The sequence below is a fragment of the Mus musculus genome, chromosome 15 (genome assembly GCF_000001635.26).
Source record: "Mus musculus strain C57BL/6J chromosome 15, GRCm38.p6 C57BL/6J".
Classification (NCBI taxonomy): Eukaryota; Metazoa; Chordata; class Mammalia; order Rodentia; family Muridae; genus Mus; species Mus musculus.
This window is the reverse complement of record NC_000081.6, coordinates 81,241,398-81,260,565: the sequence shown is the minus strand read 5'-3', so window position 1 is coordinate 81,260,565 and position 19,168 is coordinate 81,241,398. Positions and strand designations below refer to the sequence as shown.

The following is a 19,168-nucleotide window of genomic DNA, read 5'->3' as shown; positions in this document are numbered from 1 at the left end:
AGTTCTGGATTTCTAGTGTCGATCTGGATGTCTTATTCTGTTTACCATTACCAAACAGAACACTTGAGGTTGAGTAACTTTCAAAGGAAGGTTTATTGCCCCCATGTTTGTTCCTGCTGTATACATAGTGACATAACAGAAGAGCGTGCAGATGGGACAGCGCAGAAAGGAAGGAGGCCTGTCTCTGTAACCACCTGCTGTGGAGGGGTCAGGGTGGGGTAACTAACAGTCCTTGGAGAACTCTCCTAACCTCTCCTTGTGACTCAGTCACTTCCTTTCCATCCTGCTGGCTCTCGGCGCTGCTACACTGGGGACCACATCTAAGCATGTGTTTTGAGGACACGAGCGGTCAGCAGCGTTAGCCGATGTAAATGTGAAATTTAGGAAAGTCTCTCGTGAGTTGGTAGGAAGCGTGGTCCACACTTGCAGCCCCAGCTCTCAAGAGACAGGAGTATCAGGAGTGTGGCCCACCTGGTCCATGTAGTGAAACCCTACCAAGAAGAAAAGGAAAAGGGAAAGAAGAATGCCAATGTCCTTTTAAAGAGTCACTATGCGAAGTGGTGGATGTGTTAAGTAGCTTCATTGATTAGCAACAAGTTCCTAGTGTATATGTGTCACCACAGGTATACTGTAAATATATACAATTTTTAATTTGTCAATTATATGTCAGTAAAGCTGGAGAATATCTATAAAATTATTAGCAAGTTATTAGCAATTTTTTTCCTCTTGAGACAGGGTCTCATGTAGCTTAGGCTAGCTTTAAACTCCTTATGTAGTCAAAGATAACCTTGAGTTTCTGATCTTCCTGTTTCCACCTCGCAAGTGCTGGAATTGCAAGCCTGAGCCACCCCTGTTTATCCGGTGTTGGGGATGGAACCCAGGGTTTCATGCATGCAAGGCAAGCACTCAACCTTACGCTGCCAGCCTCAAAGTTTGCTTTTTACAAAAGAATTTGATATTTCTAGAAACTCTGGAGATGGCACTTCACGCCATTTTGCGATATCAAATGTGTTTTGTAGACCAGCAGCTATGGCAACACACCCAGGAACCTGTTAGGATTGTGCAATCCATTTGGGGGGAGGGGGGGGACTAAGATGGTGGAGCGCTTATACTGTGCATGAAGCTAATTGGCTCTTCCTCTTGCTCGGTGATGCAGATGTAGGCCAGGTTAGGCTAGATTAAAAGTAGATGAAGGCAGGTTAGGCCAGGTTAAAAGTAGATAAAGGCAGATTTATTGGGAAGCAGCTCTCTGGTGGGCTCACCCATCTCACAGGTGGGAGGGTCAGTGAAGTCACTGTGTGTCCAGGCTAAAGCAAGGGGATTTTATAGCGTTTAGGCGAGGAGTGATGACATGCCAGCTAGGAACTGGGATGGTGTCCATATATGGTCAAAAACTGAGCCCCTGGGCGGGAACTCTTGGGTGGGTTGCCGGGAAACCCTGAGGCAAGGAGGGATGACATGGTAGCCCTGAGTTTTCTCCAAGCAGTCGGGAGACTGGTGGGTAGGGGGAGTTTTCTCTGTGCAGGCAGGGTTGGAGGAAGGAGAGGAGATGGGGGTTTCCCATCTTGTACAGGAGCAAGCAGGTTTTGCTCCTCAGCACCACATTAAACTGAGCTTGGTGTTGTCCACCTGAAATCCCTGTATTGAACTGATAGGTAGGAGGATCCTCAGCTATATGTCAAGTTTGAGGCTAGAATGGGCTACATGAAACTCTGTCAGAAAGAGGGTGGAGAGAGGAGAAAGGGTGGGGAGGCCGCTAATCTTAGGTTCTGCCCAGACTTGCAGGATCTTTTCATGGACTAAGACCCCACCAACTTGAGGCTCCTTAAAGTTTGAAAAGAGTTGGCCATAACGACCCTCCCACCCCAGCTAAGATAACAAGTGTCAGTTGTTTTGTGTGTACAGAAGGCTTATGTAAAAGCATATTCTTCTAACCTCTTTCAGTAATTACCAGCAATTTTCTAACCTCGTCTAAAACCAAACTGTCATTGATGTCATTCAGCAGGAAGCTAACAAAGACATCATTATCCTGTCTCTCTGCCTCTTCTCTCACCCTCTGTGTTGCCCAGCCTCCCACAGCAGCCAAACGATCTGCTTTGTACAGAGACAGGATCGTGGCATTCCCTGCTTGGAACCCACGGATGCCCTCCCATCGCCCTGGGAACACGCGGCTGCCTCTGCAGCACTACCTGCCACCCGCCCTCTTGTTCTGCACTACTCTCACCAAAATGACCTGCGCTCTTAGCCATGAGTCAAGCTGTCTCTTGGCTCTGGGTCTTTGCAATCTCTGCTCCTAAGTCTGGGATGCCCCGTCCCCCCCCCCCCCCCCGTTTCAGTGGCTAGTTCCTTCTCATCCTTCTATTCTCAGCTTAATCATCACCTCCCCCAGAGGCATGGGAAGAGATGACCCGCTGCACAAAGCAAGCCTTTACCCACATCATTCTCTATGTCTGCACAGACGTCTGTCCTTCCAGGTTTCAGCTTCCTCTACAGTCATGCTCATTTGTCCTGCTTGGTGACTCTCTGCACATGAGAGTGTAGGCCACCCTGTCCCCTCTCCTGTATCCATGGCACTTCTTGCTGGCACACACTCGGTGTCTGTTGAACTGATAGGTTTAACAGATCAGACATGTTAAGTCCAGCCCTCTGGTTTTATCAGCTTACTGAAATTATAAAGATAATGGCTATTGATTCTACTTTAAAGATTCCTTTTTATTATTTTATTTTTTAATTAGATGTATGTGTGTGCACGGGACTATGTGCACGAGAATGCAAATGCTTTTGGGAGCCAGAGACATTGGAGTCTCAGGAGCTGGCTTTACAGACAGTTGTGAGTTGCATGAGGTGGATGCTGGGAACTGAACCCAGGTCCTCTGAATTTGCAGCAAGTGTTCTTAACCTCTGAGCCATCTCTGCAGCCCCTTGATTGAGGCTTTTGAAAGTTTCCAAAGGGAATAAAATTAGCAGCCTCATCCTTCGTAAATACCCTAACTTCAAAGATAAACACTCATACAAGCTTATTTTATCTCCTTCCAAACTTATGTAACCCTTTTTAAAATTTTTAAGCAGAACAGGTCATGATGGTGCACATCTTTAATCCCAGCACTTGGGAGACAGAAGCAGGCAGACATCTGTGAATTTGATGCCACGCTGGTCTACATAGGGAGTTCTAAGCTAGGCAAAGGCTACATAGTGAGGACCCATCTCTAAAACAAAACCAAACAAAAACAGCAAAACAAAAGACACAAAAGTGTCATTATATACTATATGTTAGTTATATGTTATATGATATGTGATATATATGTTTGTTATAGGTTATAGGTTATGTATTATGTATTACATATTACACATATTATATATTATATAATCATACATCATATATTATATCTTATATAACATGTAATATGTAATATATTGTATACTATATTATATTATGTCACATATTACATATTATATTACATATTAGGCCTTTAAAAAGTAAAGGTAATAAGCAAGCACATAGCATAACATTTTCTTAAAAACCAAACAAACGACAGGTCTTACCACCCATGTTGGCATCCAATTCCAACATTAAAGACAGAGGTGGCAACAGCAGGCATTCAGGGTCATCCTTAGCTACACACAAAGTTCAAGATCAGCCCAGGCTATACCAGACCCAGTCTCAAAATAAACAGAAACAAACACTGGTTCTCACCACACGGCCAGGCAGGTCTCATACTCTGGACACTCTTGCTTCAGCCCCTAAATACTGAGATTACTATTTTGAGGTACCACTCATCCAGCATCTTTTGTTTCATTTTATTTTGTTTGAGACAGAATCTCCATCCGTAACCCAGGATGACCCAGAACTCATTATATAGCATAGATCCTCCTGCTTCAGCCTCCCGAGAGCTGGGATTATAGGTGTAGATTTACTATGCTCAACTAACTGTTTTGAGGTCAGTAGGGATATGGTCATACTGTTGTTTAGCCAATCTCTAATACTTTTTAAATTATATTTTATTTATTTGTTGACAATTTCATATATATAAATGTATATATATGAAACACACACATCTTCCTGGAACTCCCTTTATAGACTAGGCTGATCTCAAGCTCAGAGATCCAGCTGCCTCTGCCTCCTCAGTCCTGGGATTAAAGGCACGTGCCACCACAGCCTGGCTGTATATTTCAATGCTAGCTATTCCTAACTCCCCCTTTCCATTCCCCTGTCCCCAATATAATACCACACAACAGATCCTTTTCCCACCTTTCTGTCCTTTTTTTCCCCTTCGTAGCTCACTGTTTCCAGAATGTTTTCATTTTGCAGAGGTAAAACTCTGTCATCATTAAACACTTCCCTCCTTCTCTCCCCCGCCCCATTTCTGTTCTTTCTGATTCTATGCATTTGAGCAACTTGCTTTAAAAAAAAAAAAGACAGATTAATCCATCTTTGTACATGAGCATACCAGTTCTAGCTGACTGTTCTTCCGTTGTGTAGAATTCCGTAGTGTCTAAGCCACGTGTGGGTTGGATGACATTTCCACAGGGGTCATCTAAGACCATCCAAAAGCACAGATAATTTATATTTCGATAAATAATGGTAGCAAAATTACAGTTTTGAAGTAACGACAGCAATGATTGCACATTGGGGGTCACCACGACATGAGGAAACTGTATTAAATGTCACAGTGGTAGAAGGTTGAGAACCTTGGTCTAAGCTGACAGTTACCGTGACTCCCATCAGTCACCAAAAGGCTGTTTCAAGCTTCTTGCTTTTCCAGATCCTACTATAGTTCCAAGTTCTCTGGGTGATACGGATGGTGCACGTCTTTAATCCCAGCACTTGGGAGGCAGAGTCAGGCGGATCTCTGGGTTTGAGGCCAACACAGTCTACAGAGTGAGTTCCAGGACAGCCAGGGCTATGTCTCAAAAAACCAAAAAAGTCAAAATAAATGTATGCCCCAGAGAGTTGAGTTGAAAGGGTCTGCATTTCCCTCTGGCCAAATCAATGCTTGAAATAAGTCCTTCTCCTTGTCTCTCTCCCAGCCACAGCAGACAGAGGGCTTTTTACCCTGCGTACCCATTGGGCTCTTCCGAGGGTTAGCCAACAAGTAAATATTATGCATCCCAGGGACAAGTGGGACCTGGCCTTGAAAGGAGGGGTCAGTGGCTGCCTTCAGTGGCCCTTTCCTGGGGAGAAGCCTGAGGCAGGTTGGTGGTAAGCAGTGGGGGAATCAAAGCCGCTGGTGTATATACACAGAGGAAGTCTAATTCAAAAGCCATATAATGAGTGGACTTGGGAAGAAGCTCGTTGCTGTGGCAACCTGATTCCCCTGCTGCCAAGAGCGGTCTTTCTTCTTTCTTCTGCACCTGGCAGGGACTCCTTCCCTTCCACGTTACTTGAGAAAGAAAGACAGAATTGGTGTTCTTTTATTGAGGTTAGAGTACACTTCCTGTCTATGGCGAACTGTCACCAAAAGAGAGAACGTGATCCCCTAATTCCCTCACTGGGTGTGTGTGTGGAGGTGGCTGCTCTTCATCCCTGCTGTAGACCCAAGGTTACCTGGGTAGCTGGACTCAAAGGCCGATGTCACAGACCACCATTGACCAGGACTGTCTTTTCTGACTTTTTCCAGAAGGACAGGTGGACCAAGCCCCCAGCAAGACGGCTTTGTCCTCGCTCAACAGGAGCCCTTCTAGATCTTTCTTTAGAAATGCCCGAAGGTAACCTTGCTAGGACCTTTGAAAACAGTCTTCCTGGTTCAAAGTCACTCCGTACTGATCCATCAACCTTGAAAATGTGGATTGGGACAGAGCTGGGGAGAGCATGGCAGATGGATGGGCCAAATTAAATCGCTTTTCTCTCTCTTTAGTTTCTCACCTGTTCTGAGTCAGGCTCTCTGCTGGCCACACGATTTAACACCCCCTCATCTAATTCTTTTAACAGCTCTGTAAAGTGGCCTCCCTTATTCCCAATTGCTTTGCTCGGACCAAAAAAAACGGGAGACTGCATCATACAGGCTGAAATGGTTTGCCCCCGATCCTGAGTCTGCCTGGATGGCAAGGTCATGTTCCAGCACTTCACCTACTGTGAGAAACAAACCAGACTGCAGAGGGACTGTCCCTACTCCCGGATGTGAGATGTGATGGCAGCTGCTTATTAAATCTCCCTTTAAGCAACAAAGGCTGGAGGGACTTGCCCCACCCGAATTACCAGGTCTCTTCTCCCTTTCAAAATTGCACGTGCCTCCTTTAATCAGGCAGTGGCTGTGTTGGGGACAATAAGGATGTGGGGGGCTGAATCCATTCAACCCGTAGGGTCACTGACATTGTCTGCATTCAAACCTCCCAACAGAAACATGGGAAATGATGACTGGGTGTGTTTTGTTTCTGGAATGCCGAGGGCTATGGAAGGGATTAAGTGAACCTAGACAGGTACCATAACATGATTCCTCTAAACCTCAAATGGATCCGATCTCAGTTTAGCAGCTTCTGGAAACTTCCTATGGTTGATCTGTCTAATGATAGTTCTTCTATAGGAAGCCATCATCATCATCATCATTGACAGTGGACTTGAGTGAAAATGTGAGGACAGAGGTAAATAGCAGTGTTGATTTGTATGAGTGAATTTGACCTCATCCCAGACAAAACCATGGCATGGTGCCATCTCTCAGGAGAATAGTGACTATTCGTGTGGTTACCTTCCAGGCCCTGCTCACAAGGGCCCTCTTCAGGTTGTGACAGATCCCTTCAGGGGTAGGCCTTGGGAGGCTGCTCTTTGCCTTGGCTCTGCGGCACTGCCTGGTGACTGAGGCAAGAGCACAGAAAGTGTTCCAGGAGAGAAGCCAGTTTCTTTGTTTCCTGTGACTAATCTGATGCACTCTGAACCTCTGTCCTCTGAGGGACAGCAATTGGAGAGAGGAAAGAAAGCTTCATTCACTCAATGACAAGACTCCAGCATGTTCCATTCAAATAACCCCTCTAGGATGACTACCTGAGCCTGAAGGCAGGCAGCTTAGGTTTCTCTGGGGTCAGGTTTAGCTACACCAAGAGTGTGGTAGGGATGGATCCAATGCTAGTTGTGTTTTTAGTTTAATGACTGTTAACATTCTTTCTAGGCTCTGCCCCACAGTTACCTGGCAATAGCCAGGTATGCCTGACTAAAAGGGGCTGTTTGCCCTCCTCACTCTCTTACCCTCTCTATATCTCTTCTCACCCCATTCCCCTCCGCACCTCTACAAAATATATCCTGGTTCTTTCTTTTCTTTTCTTTCTTCTTTTATAAAACACAACAACAATGAACCTCTAAGAAGTTTCCAGCTCCTCTCTTCTTCTTGCTGTGTGTAGGCTGTGCCTGCTCCAGTATGGGGGCCCTGCTAGGGTTGAACCAATAAGAGGGCCAAGGACCCCACACTTCTAGCTGTCTCTTTCTTCTAGTATAAACCTTTGTTAACCCCTGGATTGGCCCCAGAGGTGCTTGAGACACATGCCTAGGACTTTCTTGACCCTCACCTCTGTCCCTTTGTGGTGATCCCAGGACAGCCTCTGTTGCATCTTCTCTAGGTCCCCTTCCTATGATGAATGAAGCTCAGCCGTGCAGACCATGGGGGAAGGCTATGCATCTCTTTACTGAGCTTGAACTATTTAGAGCATCCTTCTCTCTCTTCCTTGGCAGACTAGGTTTGGAAGCTCTTACCTTGCTTGCTTCAGACTCAAAGTATTTCAGGGACTGTTCACAGCTGAGCGCCCATTTCCTCTTCCCTTTGCATCCCGGTTTCCTTAGCAAACAGATGCCTCTGGCAGAGTGGGGGGATGAAGTGGCAGCAATGGAATACAAACAAGGAGCAGCTACAGATGTCCCCTGGCTTAGGACAAGGCCACGAGGCCCCTTGCAGCCCTGACCTGCTCTGAAGCTGCTAATCCTGCCCTTTTAACTCACCTAATTAATAGAAGTCTGTGCTTCTGTTTGTTTTCATGCTAAAGATGGAACCCAGAGTCTACAAATACTACAACTTGCTGGACATGGATTCTATCACAGAGCTATATTCCTAGTTCAGCCCTTTTTAAAAAAAATTTTGAGACTGAGTCTTGCTATGTAATCTTGCTATGTAACCCATTCTGGTCTTAAACTCCCAATCCTTCCATCTCTGTCTGCCAAGAAATTTTCTTTTTCCTTTTGTTTGTTTGTTTGTTTGTTTGGTTGGTTGGTTTATTTGTTTGTTTTCTCTTTCTTTTTTATGAGGGGGTGGGGGTAGGGAGGGGTGGGAGGGGGGTGGTCTCACTATGTCGTCTGTCCTGTCTGGCTGTCCTGGTGCTTGCCAGGCTGGTAGGCCAGGCTGGCCTCACACTCACAGAATATCATTTAAACCATCCTGAGTCTCGACACATTTTTAAGCTTGGGAGGGAATTAACACCTTGGTTCCATCTCCAGCATCCCCAAAATAAGAACATGAATAAAATATTCCTGTGAGAAGTCAGTCATAGGAACTAAGATTTCCCCGAGTTCCAAGATCCATCTGGAAGATGACTGTAAAGAGCAGCCCGTGGGGACCTCTGGCTTGTAGCCATGTTGAGCAGACAGTGGGCAGCTCATTGGGAGGACTGGACAACCGGAGGAGTGGTTACGGCGAGAACCTCCCCAAAGGTGCACACTCAGTGCCAGAACTGAAGTGCTATGAGACTATAAGAGGAAACCGGTTTTGTTTTCCTTCTCAGGGATAACAGGTGACGAGCAGAACACCTCTGCATCCAGTTGGAGAACGTTGTAGAATGAGTTGATATGAATGGGAAGAGCTAGAAAGATCGTGAAGACTCGGGTTCCCACCATATTTACGTCTGTGATGGTGGAGACGCTGTGTGAACAATGGAAGCACTGGACCAAAGGGTGAGAAAGCGGGGGAGTGGGGCTGGGAGATGACTTGGTGTGTGTAATCATTTTCCACATAACCATGAAGTCCTTAGGTCAAATCCCCAGAACCCATGGAAAGCCAGATGCATAGTGTAAGCATCTGTGATCCTAGCAATGCTACAGAGAGAGGGGAGGCAGAGTCAGGGCATTCCTCCGAAGCTTGTAAACCGGTCAGTCGGGAGAACGCAGTGAAAACCAACCAAGAGACCCTGTCTCAATCAAGAAAGTAAGAGCCAGGCATCACAGTGCACTCCTTTAACCTTAGCACTTGAGAAGCAGCAACTGGATCTCTGAGTTCAAGGCCAGCCTGGTCTACAAAGCAAGTTTCAGGACAGCCAGGACTACACAGAGAAATCCTGTCTCTAAAAACAAAAACAAACAAAACCAAAACAGAACAAAAAGGTGGAGCGCAAGAACTAATGTGCCAGGGCAAAGCAGTGGAGGTTCCTCCATCTTGTACTCTTGCTGAGGATATTTTATGGTTAACTAGAATTTGATCTCTATGATAGACAATCCCTTGGGAAATTGCCCAACTGTGTTCTAGGAACCTGAAGCCAAGATGCCCAGCTAATTTTTCTTAGTGTCTGTTAAACTACCTGCTTACACAAACCTCCCTTTCCAGCTAACTGCTTGTCTTAGCTTCTGTTTAGCCCCCTGCTTGTACAAAAACCTCCTGCTGCAGCTGCTGAGTAAGATATAGGGTGGGGTTTTTCCTTTAAAAGCCCCTTGCTCTAAATGTTCAGGGTTACATTCGGGTTCTGAGTGTAATCCCAACTGGCGAGAATACTTTCCTTTTGTTGATGTTGTTTTGGTTTGGTTGTTTGTTTTTCTTTTTCTTTTCTGAGACTGGGTTTCTCTGTGTGTAGCCCTGGCTGTCCTGGAACTCACTCTGTAGACGAGGCTGACCTTGAACTCAGAGATCTATCTGCCTCTACCTCCTGAGTGCTGGGATTAAAGGTGTGTGCCTCCACTGCCTGACTGTAGAATAAACACTTTCAGTTGGCCATGGACTGTGTTTGAGCCGTCATCTCTGGTGGGCAACCTATAACAGTGACACCTGAGGTTGTCCCCTGAGATCCACACATGCACCGTGACACACACAGCGCATACATGTGCATGTCATCTAAGTACACATACCAAAGATCCCTAGTTCAATCCTGTGTTTTGAAGGGGGGAGATTTGGGGACCATTGGCAAAGAGGCTGAGAAATTGACTAAATAATCAAGGAGATGGAGGCCAAGCCGGGGTGGGTAGGTGGGGTGTAAAAGTGGGGCTTAGAATTTGGGAATAGATTTTTTTGGAGTCCTTTGCATGAAAGGTGCTATGGGAGTTTGAATTCTCTTCCAGTTCCTTCTGAAGGTTATTTCTTTGTTTGTTTGTTTTCTTAATTTTTACTCTGTATCCTGAATAAGAACAAGGAAAGGGAATGAAGGAGAGAAGGAGAGGGAAGGGAGGAGGGATTTAAGTCTTGACACCCTCAAGTGGTCCCTGCAGAAGCAGCAGGAGGAACAGCCTAGGCTCGGTGCTTCCCGGCTTCTCCATTAAGAGTGGGTAGCAGAGAGGCTCAACTGACCGCAAGAGACACCAAGCAAGGTACAGAAACCCGAAGAGCTTGTGCTCAAAATCCATGTATCTGCCATCGCCAGCCAGCCCCTTGCCCACGTTGGAGATGTTGCTGGATTTCAGGTTTCCAATGCTTGTTTCTGGTGCAACCCAGGAGAAGCCAAGATGAAGCCAGCTATGTCTCTGAGAAACAAACTGGCCAGCCTTGTGAGACGGGGAATCATTAGCCAGTGTACTAATTCTGGGTGGTGTCAGGTATGGTGGACATTCAATGCCTGGAACCCATGTGGTAGGAAGAGAACTGACTTCTGAGAATTGTCCTCTGAGTTCCACAGGTGAACTATGGCATGCATCTACCTACCCACAGTTCTAGCAAGTGCTTACACATACACACTAAATAAAATGTAGCCAGGTGGTAGTGGTGGTAGCCTTTCATCTCAGCACTCAGAAGGCAGAGGCAAGTAGATCTCTGTGAAGTTGAAGCCATCCTGGTCTACAACGAGAGTTCTAGGACAGAAAGGGCTATACTGAGAAATCCTGTTTCAACACTCAATACCCCTCCAACCTCACCCCACCCCCCACTAGTTCTCGGTGGTTAGTGCTAGAACTGAGTTTGGTTGAACCCAGTGGCCTGTGGACTAGAGAAACAGTTGTTGGTCTTCTTCCCAAACCCTTGAGGCTTTTAGCTGACTCTGCAGCCCATTGTGTGATCTCAAGCCAGGCATGGCTCCATGACCAGGGCTTCTGCTTCTGACCTCTGGAAAGAAGTTTCTACACCTTCCACACCTATTGGTGTGCAAATGTGCACCTGGGAGGGTGAAGCCCAGGGTTTTCGTGTAATCAGTAGCACAATAAAATCAAAGATACCTCCCTGGGCAAAGTCTTCATGGAAATTGCTCACAAGTCCTTGCTCTTTCCAGCCTGCGCCTTTGCTATGTTCTGTTTTTATTGCACGCTGTCCCTGAACTTTCATCTCTACTTGGGGAGACCCTACCTGGGAGCACAGCTGTTAGCTCATGTGCCTAGCACCCTTCACTCTGCTTAGGCTGCAGAAGTGCCCTGCTCCTTTGGGATCTGCCACACACAACCCACACAGAAAGAAGCAGGACAGATGGCCCAGTGTATTGAGAGCCTGACTTTGAATCCCCAGTCTGTACACAAATCTGTCTCAGCAGTACTCGTCTGCAGTCCCAGTGTTCCTAGGTAAAGCCGGAAGCAGAGACAGGAAATTTGAGGACTGGCTAGCCTGGTATACACAGTGACAAGACAGCAAGAGGCACCATTCAAACAAATTGGACCTTAAGGACTGATAGCCAAGGTTGTCTTCTGACCTCTAAACACTCGTACGTGTGTACTAGCACTCACACGTATGAATGGATGTATATGTACAAAGATAAAAAAAAAGTACCCACATCTCATGAATATGCATATCCCACATACACCCCACATATATACATACCACATTCCACACTCATATAACATATATTATACCTAGACACAAAGATCACATACACTGTCCATATGACACACAATGTACATCATACACAAGACACACATCACATACAAACACCATCATCTCTCACCACATAAACTGCACACCATGCACACACACTGGGGTCCGTGAAATGGTCCAGTGTACTGAACATGGGACCTATACTAGCCCATGAGCGGGTCCCATTTCCCTGAGGCTGTGCTTCGGTGGAACTAGGAAGGCACATAACTCAAACGGAGACCCATCTCTAGTTCATGCACCCAGTGAATTAGGATCCTTAGTGACAGCAAACTCAAGGCCAGCCTGGACTGCATAAGACCCTGTCTCAAAACAAAATAATATTACGTGCCCTGTAGGGATTAACGAACTTGAACACAATGTTTATTCAGCGTTTGGAGCTGTCCCTGGCACACACTCAACAAATGTTTGTCATAACTGCTGATCCCTTCCAAGAACTTGGTGAGACTGTGTGTTCCTTTCTGGAACTCAGAAGAATATGAACAGGGGTGGGGGTGGGGACTACTGCAGGAGGGGAGCAGCGCTTCCTTTTTTAACCGTAAGAGGGGAGTGGGGGGGGGGGAGATGGTAAACAATTCCCAGAAAAGGAAGAAGGCTTCGCAGACAGAAACAATCAGTGTCCACTTCTAGGGACGAGTGTTCACGTTACCAGCCAACCGCTCTGTACCAAGTGTCTGTTCTGCTCAAGGTACTGTGTGCAAGCTGGAAGGTGGGGGCTTGGGAGGGAGGTACGGAGAAAGCAGCTTCTCTAACCACAGCTTACAATGGAGAGACAGGGCAATAACTCACAAGAGAAACCCGAGACATACGGCACAGCGAGATTAATCATCAACTGATGCAGCTAGGAAGTTTCACAATGGATCCAGAGATGATGAATTCATCTGAGGTCAAGATCCTGGGAAGGGTGCCAGTGAGATTCCTCAGCAGGTAATGGCATTTCCTGACAACTTGAGTCTGGTTCCATGAGCAAACATGGTGGAAGGAGAGAATCAGCTCTTGCAAATTGTCTTCTGACTGCCACGAGAGCAGCATAGGATTTGTGCGCCCGCACTTACTGCACATATCCATATGGATGTGGGTGCACATGTATGTACAGGTTGGGTTGCACATGCGTGTGGAAGCCAGCAGCTGATGTGTCTTCCTCAATCCTTTTCCATGCTATATATTGAGCTATAATCTCTCATGTGACCCCAGAGCTTACTGATTCCTAGTCTAAGCTAGCAAGATTGCTCTGGGGATCCCGTTCTGGCTCCTTAGCACTGGAATTACGGACAGGCTGTCACATTCTTCTAGCATTTATGTGGTGCTGGGGACCACATCCCCAGCCCTGCCATCTAGATAATTTTATAAGCATTTATTTATTGGTGAGAGAAGGCATGCATTTGTAGCGCATGCCACAGCACATGTGTTGAGGTTTCAGGAAACTTTGCAGGATGCTAGCTCTCTGCTACCCTCTGTGTTCCTGGGATGGTTGTCAGGCTAGGCGGCAAGTGCCTTGACACAGTAAGACTGGCCAGAAGCTTGGTTTCTAGGAGGCAACACTACTGGGAGGTACCTAAGCTTTAGGCGTGAGACCTAATGAGAACTTGTATCACCAGGGCTTGGCCTTGCCATGGTATTCCTGTCTTTCTCTCTTTGCTTTCCCATCAGCATGAGGTGAACAGTCCACACCTAAATTCTCTCTCCTTACAGTGACTGTGGCTGCAACCCTGAGCCTTTCCTTCAATTAAGTTGATTATTTTCCAGTGCTTTGTCATAGCAACAGAAGCCCAGAATTTTAAGTAGATCTATTGTCTTAGTCAGGGTTTTTTGGTTTTTTTTGTTTTTTGTTTTGTTTGGTTTGGTTTTTGGTTTTTTGAGACAGGGTTTCTCTGTATAGCCCTGGCTGTCCTGGAACTAACTCACTTTTGTAGACCAGGCTGGTCTGGAATTCAGAAATCCGCCTGCCTCTGCCTCCCAAGTGCTGGGATTAAAGGCGTGTACCACCGTTGACACCCAGCTCTTAGTTAGGGTTTCTATTCCTGCACAAAACATCATGACTAAGAAGCAAGTTGGAACCGGGCGTAGAGGCAGGTGGGTTCCTGAGTTTGAGGCCACCTGGTCTACACAGTAAGTTCCAGAACAACCAGGGCTATACAGAGAAACCCTGTCTGGAAAAAAACAAACAAAAACAAAAACAAAAAGAAGCAAGTTGGGGAGGAAAGGGTTTATTCAGCTTACACTTCCACACTGTTGTTTATTACCAAAGGAAGTCAGGACTGGAACTCGAGCAGGTCATGAAGCAGGAGCTGATGCAGAGGCCATGGAGGGATGTTACTTACTGGCTTGCTTCCCCTAGCTTGCTCAGCTTGCTCTCTTATAGAACTCAAGACTACCAGCCCAGGGATGGTACCACCCACAAAGGGCCCTCCCACCTTGATCACTAATTGAGAAAATGTCTTACAGCTGGATCTCATGTGAGAACTCCATCTTGTGTCAAGTTGACACACAGAACCAGCCAGTACATCTATAAAGGTGAAAGTTGGCAACTAGTTTAGTAACTTTTCATATTATATAAAACAGAAAGAAGACATGTCTGAGTAGGGCTCTAGCTCCATGGCAGACCACTTGCCTTGCACGCATGAGGCTCTGGGTTTGAGTCTTTAGTATTACAAAAAGAAGAAGGGCAACTATCTTGTACCTGTGACTCTGAGTCAGCCCTTCAGCCACTGGATGTTGGATTCTGCACTAAGAATCTTGGACAAAATAAATGTTAGGAAAGCATGCAGGGGGCAAGATGATGACGCTTCTGGCCTCTTCTTCTCCGGTATGACTTAGAGGAATACTTGGCTCTGCACAGGAGCATAAAAGAGTGTCTTCTTTGGTATGAACAGATCTCCTGTTATGTTGAGTTGTGGCATCTCTCTAGGTTGACCAGAAGAGAGATTGGTCATGGCTCAGAAGCAGGGTAGCCAGCTGGACCTGGGAGGTGACGGCAGGGAGAATGTCCCCACTGCAGGCTTCAACTGGCCTGCAACTCAGCTCAAGGCCTGCCAGCTAGCCCCCATCCTTCCCAATGGGGGCCCCTCACTCCTCCTCCTCCTCTCAGGTTTGAACTAGTGCTGGATGCCTGAGGTTATCTAGGCAGAAGCAGGAGCTTCTGGGAGAGTCAGTGACACCACAGAGGTCACTTGAACCAGGTGCAGGTGACACACAGGGACCTGGCCATGAACATCCAAGGGACTGACCTACTTGCAACCCTTCTCCCAAGCTGGAAGCTTAAGTTGGTTTAGTCAACCTAAATAGCAACCAGAGAAATCTTTAAGCATTAGGTTATTGGTGGGCTGAATAAGCTGGTATACACCTTTAGTCCCAGCACTCAGGAGGCAGAGGCAGGAGGATTTCTGTGAGTTGGAGACCAGCCTGGTCTATATAGTGAGTTTCAGCCAAGCCAGAGCTACATAGTGAGACCCTGTCTCAAAGAACACCCCCCTAAAAAAAAAAAAGAAATTATACACTTTCTTTTACAAAATGTGTTTTATCAAACTTCATCATTTGTATTTGTGTGTCTGTCTGTATGTCTGTATGTCTGTCTGTCTCTCTCTCTCTCCCTGATGTTTGTCAGTGAGTGCAGGTGCACATATATACCACCATGCACATGTGGAAATCAGAGGACAATTTTTTGGGGTCATTTCTCTCCTTCCACTTTGGGGATTGAACTCAGGTTGTCAGACTTGTGTGACAAGCACTTTGGTCCACTGAGCCATCTGACCTGTCCTCTCTCATCCTTTAATACGGACACTTACTCTTCTTCATAGCCTGGGATGACCACCACTCATCTTCCCCTCATAGGAGGCAGCATTGAAGACAAACAAGAGGCTTACCCAACCCATCTCTGACCATTTGGAAGTTCTGCCCTCTTCTGGCCTTTGAGAGTGAAGGCTGGGTGGGCCCTTGGGAAATCCACCACCACTCTTTAGCTGTTTTGCCTTTTCTCACCTCCTCAACTCATTGGATCTATTGGACTTAACTGCTGATCACAAGCTTTGAAGGGTGTCCTAGTTGCTGACCCCACTCCTGATACCAACTTCTGTCTTAGTCACTGTTCTATTGCTGTGAAGAGATACCACACACAACCAAGGCAACTCTTTAAAAAGAAAGCATTTAATTGGGGGCTGGGTTACAGTTCCAGGGGTTTAGTCCATTATCATCATGGCAGGAAGTATAGCAGCAGGGAGCATGGAGGCATGAATCATGGTGCTGAGGAAGTAGCTGAGAGCTAAATTCTTATCAGTAGGCAGAGAGGGAGAGAGAGAGAGAGAGAGAGGAAGAAGAAGAGGAAGAGGAAGAGGAAGAGAAGAGACTAGGCCTGATGTGGGCTTTTAAAATCTCAGATCCCACTCCCAGTGACATACTTCCTCCACTAAGGCCACACCTACTCCAACAAGGCTACACTCCTTAGTTCTTCTCAAATAGCTATTCCCTGTTAACAGAGTATTCAAATATATGAGCCCCCATGGGGCCATTCTTATTGAAACCACCATAGAGGAGGAAGAGGTAAGTGGGAAACTCATATTCTTCAGCCATATGCTCAATTTGTGTAAGGGTTGTATATGTGTACATATGTGTGCAATGTGTGAGTTGCATGTGTAAGTATGTGTGAAGGCTGAAAATCTATCTTCTTATCTTCGTCATGAACCATCCCCTTTGTTCTTTGAGACAATGTCTCCCACTGGGACCTGGGCTGCTCGTTTAGGCTCAGCAGGTCAAGCAGCAAGACCCAGGAATCTGTTTGCCCCATGTCTGCAGGACTATAAACACACATAGCCACACCCAGCTTCTTACATGAGTGCTGGAGTTCAAACTCAGGTTTTTATGCTAACTGAACTATCTCCCTGTACCCTAAAATTAGAAAAATTAAGTGTGTTTATCCGTTTATGTGTGTGCATGTATCTCAGAGGCACTTGTATACCATGGGACACATGTTGGGGTCAGGGGACAACTTGCAGGAATAGATCCTCTCTTTCCACCATGTGAATTGCCCAAGATTGAACTCAGGTCATCAAACTTGATGGGGAAGTGCCTTTACCCTTCTGAGTCATCTGGAAGATGCTACTCAATTTTGTAAAAATGGGCAAGAATTTCATTAAACTGCAGAGGAGAAAACTTAGATTGTTTTTTTTTTTAATCTATTTTTTTCCTAGAAACAAAGCATCCAGAACCAATTATTACTAATTTGAGTTGAGTAAAATATCATTCTAACAATAACAAAAGAACAACCCAATTTAAAAAATGGACAAAAGGCTTAAAGACAATTCTCCAAAGAATCTATACAAATGAAGACTGAACCGATGAAAATGTGTTCCACCTCACTAATAATGAGGCAGCAAAGACCGATTCGCACCAATTTGAACAGGTTTCATTTAAGAGAAGGAGAAGAGAAGGAAGACGAGAAAGGACAAAGCAGGTATAAGGGAATAGAGAACTGAGAACTGGATCCCTTGTGTGTTGCTGATGAGACTGTAAGACAATGCAGCTGCTGTAGGGAGCAGTTTGGCAGGTCTTCAAAGCCTTAAACATAGAACTGCTATAAGATCCCTCCGTTTCACCTCTGGCTGTATACTTAAGGGAACCAAAAGCCCAGACTCCAACAGTTAACCCAGCCTCACTGTCAAATGATGTTGACATCTGAGTGCCCATCAGTCGCTGTAGACAAGCACAGCATGGTAAGGCCGTTGTACACAGCAATACCAATGGACTTTAAAGACATCACGTGAAGAGAAATAAGCCCGTTGCAAATCGTGGACAAATGACGTGTAGTTTGTAGAAGCTGTCTTGAAGAGTCAGATTCCTAGAAAATAGAATGGTGGCCGCCAAGAGCTGGAGGCAGGGGAGAGTGTTGCGTTTGTATTCATTTTGTGTGAGTGCATGTGTGTATTTGGGTGCAAATAAAAGCCAAGGGAAAAACTTAGTGCTGCTCCTTAGGAGACATTCGTGTTTCTGCATCTTTATCATTATGCTTTTACATTTACACATTATTTGTGTGTGTGTGTGTGTGTGTGTGTGCGTGTGTGTATGTGTGTAGAAAGCACCTTTATCTAGTAAGCCATCTCGACAGTTCCACCATGTTTTTGGAGACAGACTCTCTCACCGGCCTGGAGCTCACTGATTAGGCAAAATTAGCTGCGCAGGGAGTGAGCTCCAGGGGCCCTCCTGTCTCTGCCTCCCTAGCATTAGAATTACAGGTACACACCACTGCACCCAGCTTTTCTACCTGGATTTGAAGCTCAAGCTCAGGTCTTCTTGCTTGCATGGCAAGCACTTTACTGTCTGAGCCATCCTACCTGCCCGTGAGTTAGTATTTATTGCAGCTTTAGTTTCGATGATGAATAATCTGAACCTGGATGGTGGCAGCTGCATAGTAATGTGGATGCATCTATACACTTACAATGGTCAAAGTAAGCGGGGTGGTAATGGCACATGTCTTTAATCCCAGTATTAGGGAGGTAGAAGGCAGGTAGATCTCTGAGTTGGAGGCTAGCCTGGTCTACAGAGTGAGTTCCAGGACAGCCTGGACTATACAGAGAAACCTTGTCGAGAAAAACCAGAAAGCAAACAAACAAATGCACCAAAAAAACCCAACAAGCAAAACAACAACAACAACAACAAAACAAACATCAACAACAAAAGGTTAAAGTAGCAAAGTGTAGATTTTACTACAATTTATAAAAACAAAACCAAAGACAAAAATGAAAGGGGCAGGAAAGTTGGCCCATCGGGTAAAGGAGCTTGCCACATAAACCTGATAACTGAAGTTTGAGTCCCAGAACCCACGGTACAAAGAGAGAGCCAACTACCGAATGTTGTCCTCAGACTTCGACACACATACACACATGGACTCACACACATATATAAAATAATAAAATGAATAACAGATGATGCATGAAGCAGAAGATAATTGGTAGCCCTGTTGTGTGGAGCTCTTGCCGCTGAAGGTCCCTGTGCAGAGGGCTTTCCCCATCTTTTGTACCCGTAAGCTACTGTGAGGTCTTAAGCTTGGCTGTGGTCTTTCTCTACCACAGAGAATTTTAGGAGGGCCGTTCTCACAATGGAGAGATGTTTCCTGGGGAGAGTTACAGAAGCAATGTAGAAAGCTCCCTAGATTCTGGAAGATTACTTGGTGAGGTCCCTGAGACAGACTAGCTGCGGGGTGTGAGGGGGGAAAG

The 19,168-nt window shown here is 45.9% G+C and overlaps 1 long non-coding RNA gene across 3 annotated transcripts; it reads left to right on the top strand.

Annotated features, from left to right (window-relative positions):
* Positions 1-8,703: 8,703 nt before the first annotated feature.
* On the top strand, positions 8,704-17,912 carry 8430426J06Rik (RIKEN cDNA 8430426J06 gene). Of its 3 annotated transcripts, none has more exons than NR_077230.1 (2): positions 8,704-8,866; positions 17,147-17,912. It is a non-coding gene; the product is annotated as an RIKEN cDNA 8430426J06 gene (long non-coding RNA). The 3 variants fall into 3 exon arrangements; NR_077231.1 differs by lacking the exon at positions 8,704-8,866 and adding an exon at positions 12,595-12,651; NR_077229.1 differs by lacking the exon at positions 8,704-8,866 and adding an exon at positions 12,595-12,890.
* The last annotated feature ends 1,256 nt before the right edge of the window (positions 17,913-19,168 follow it).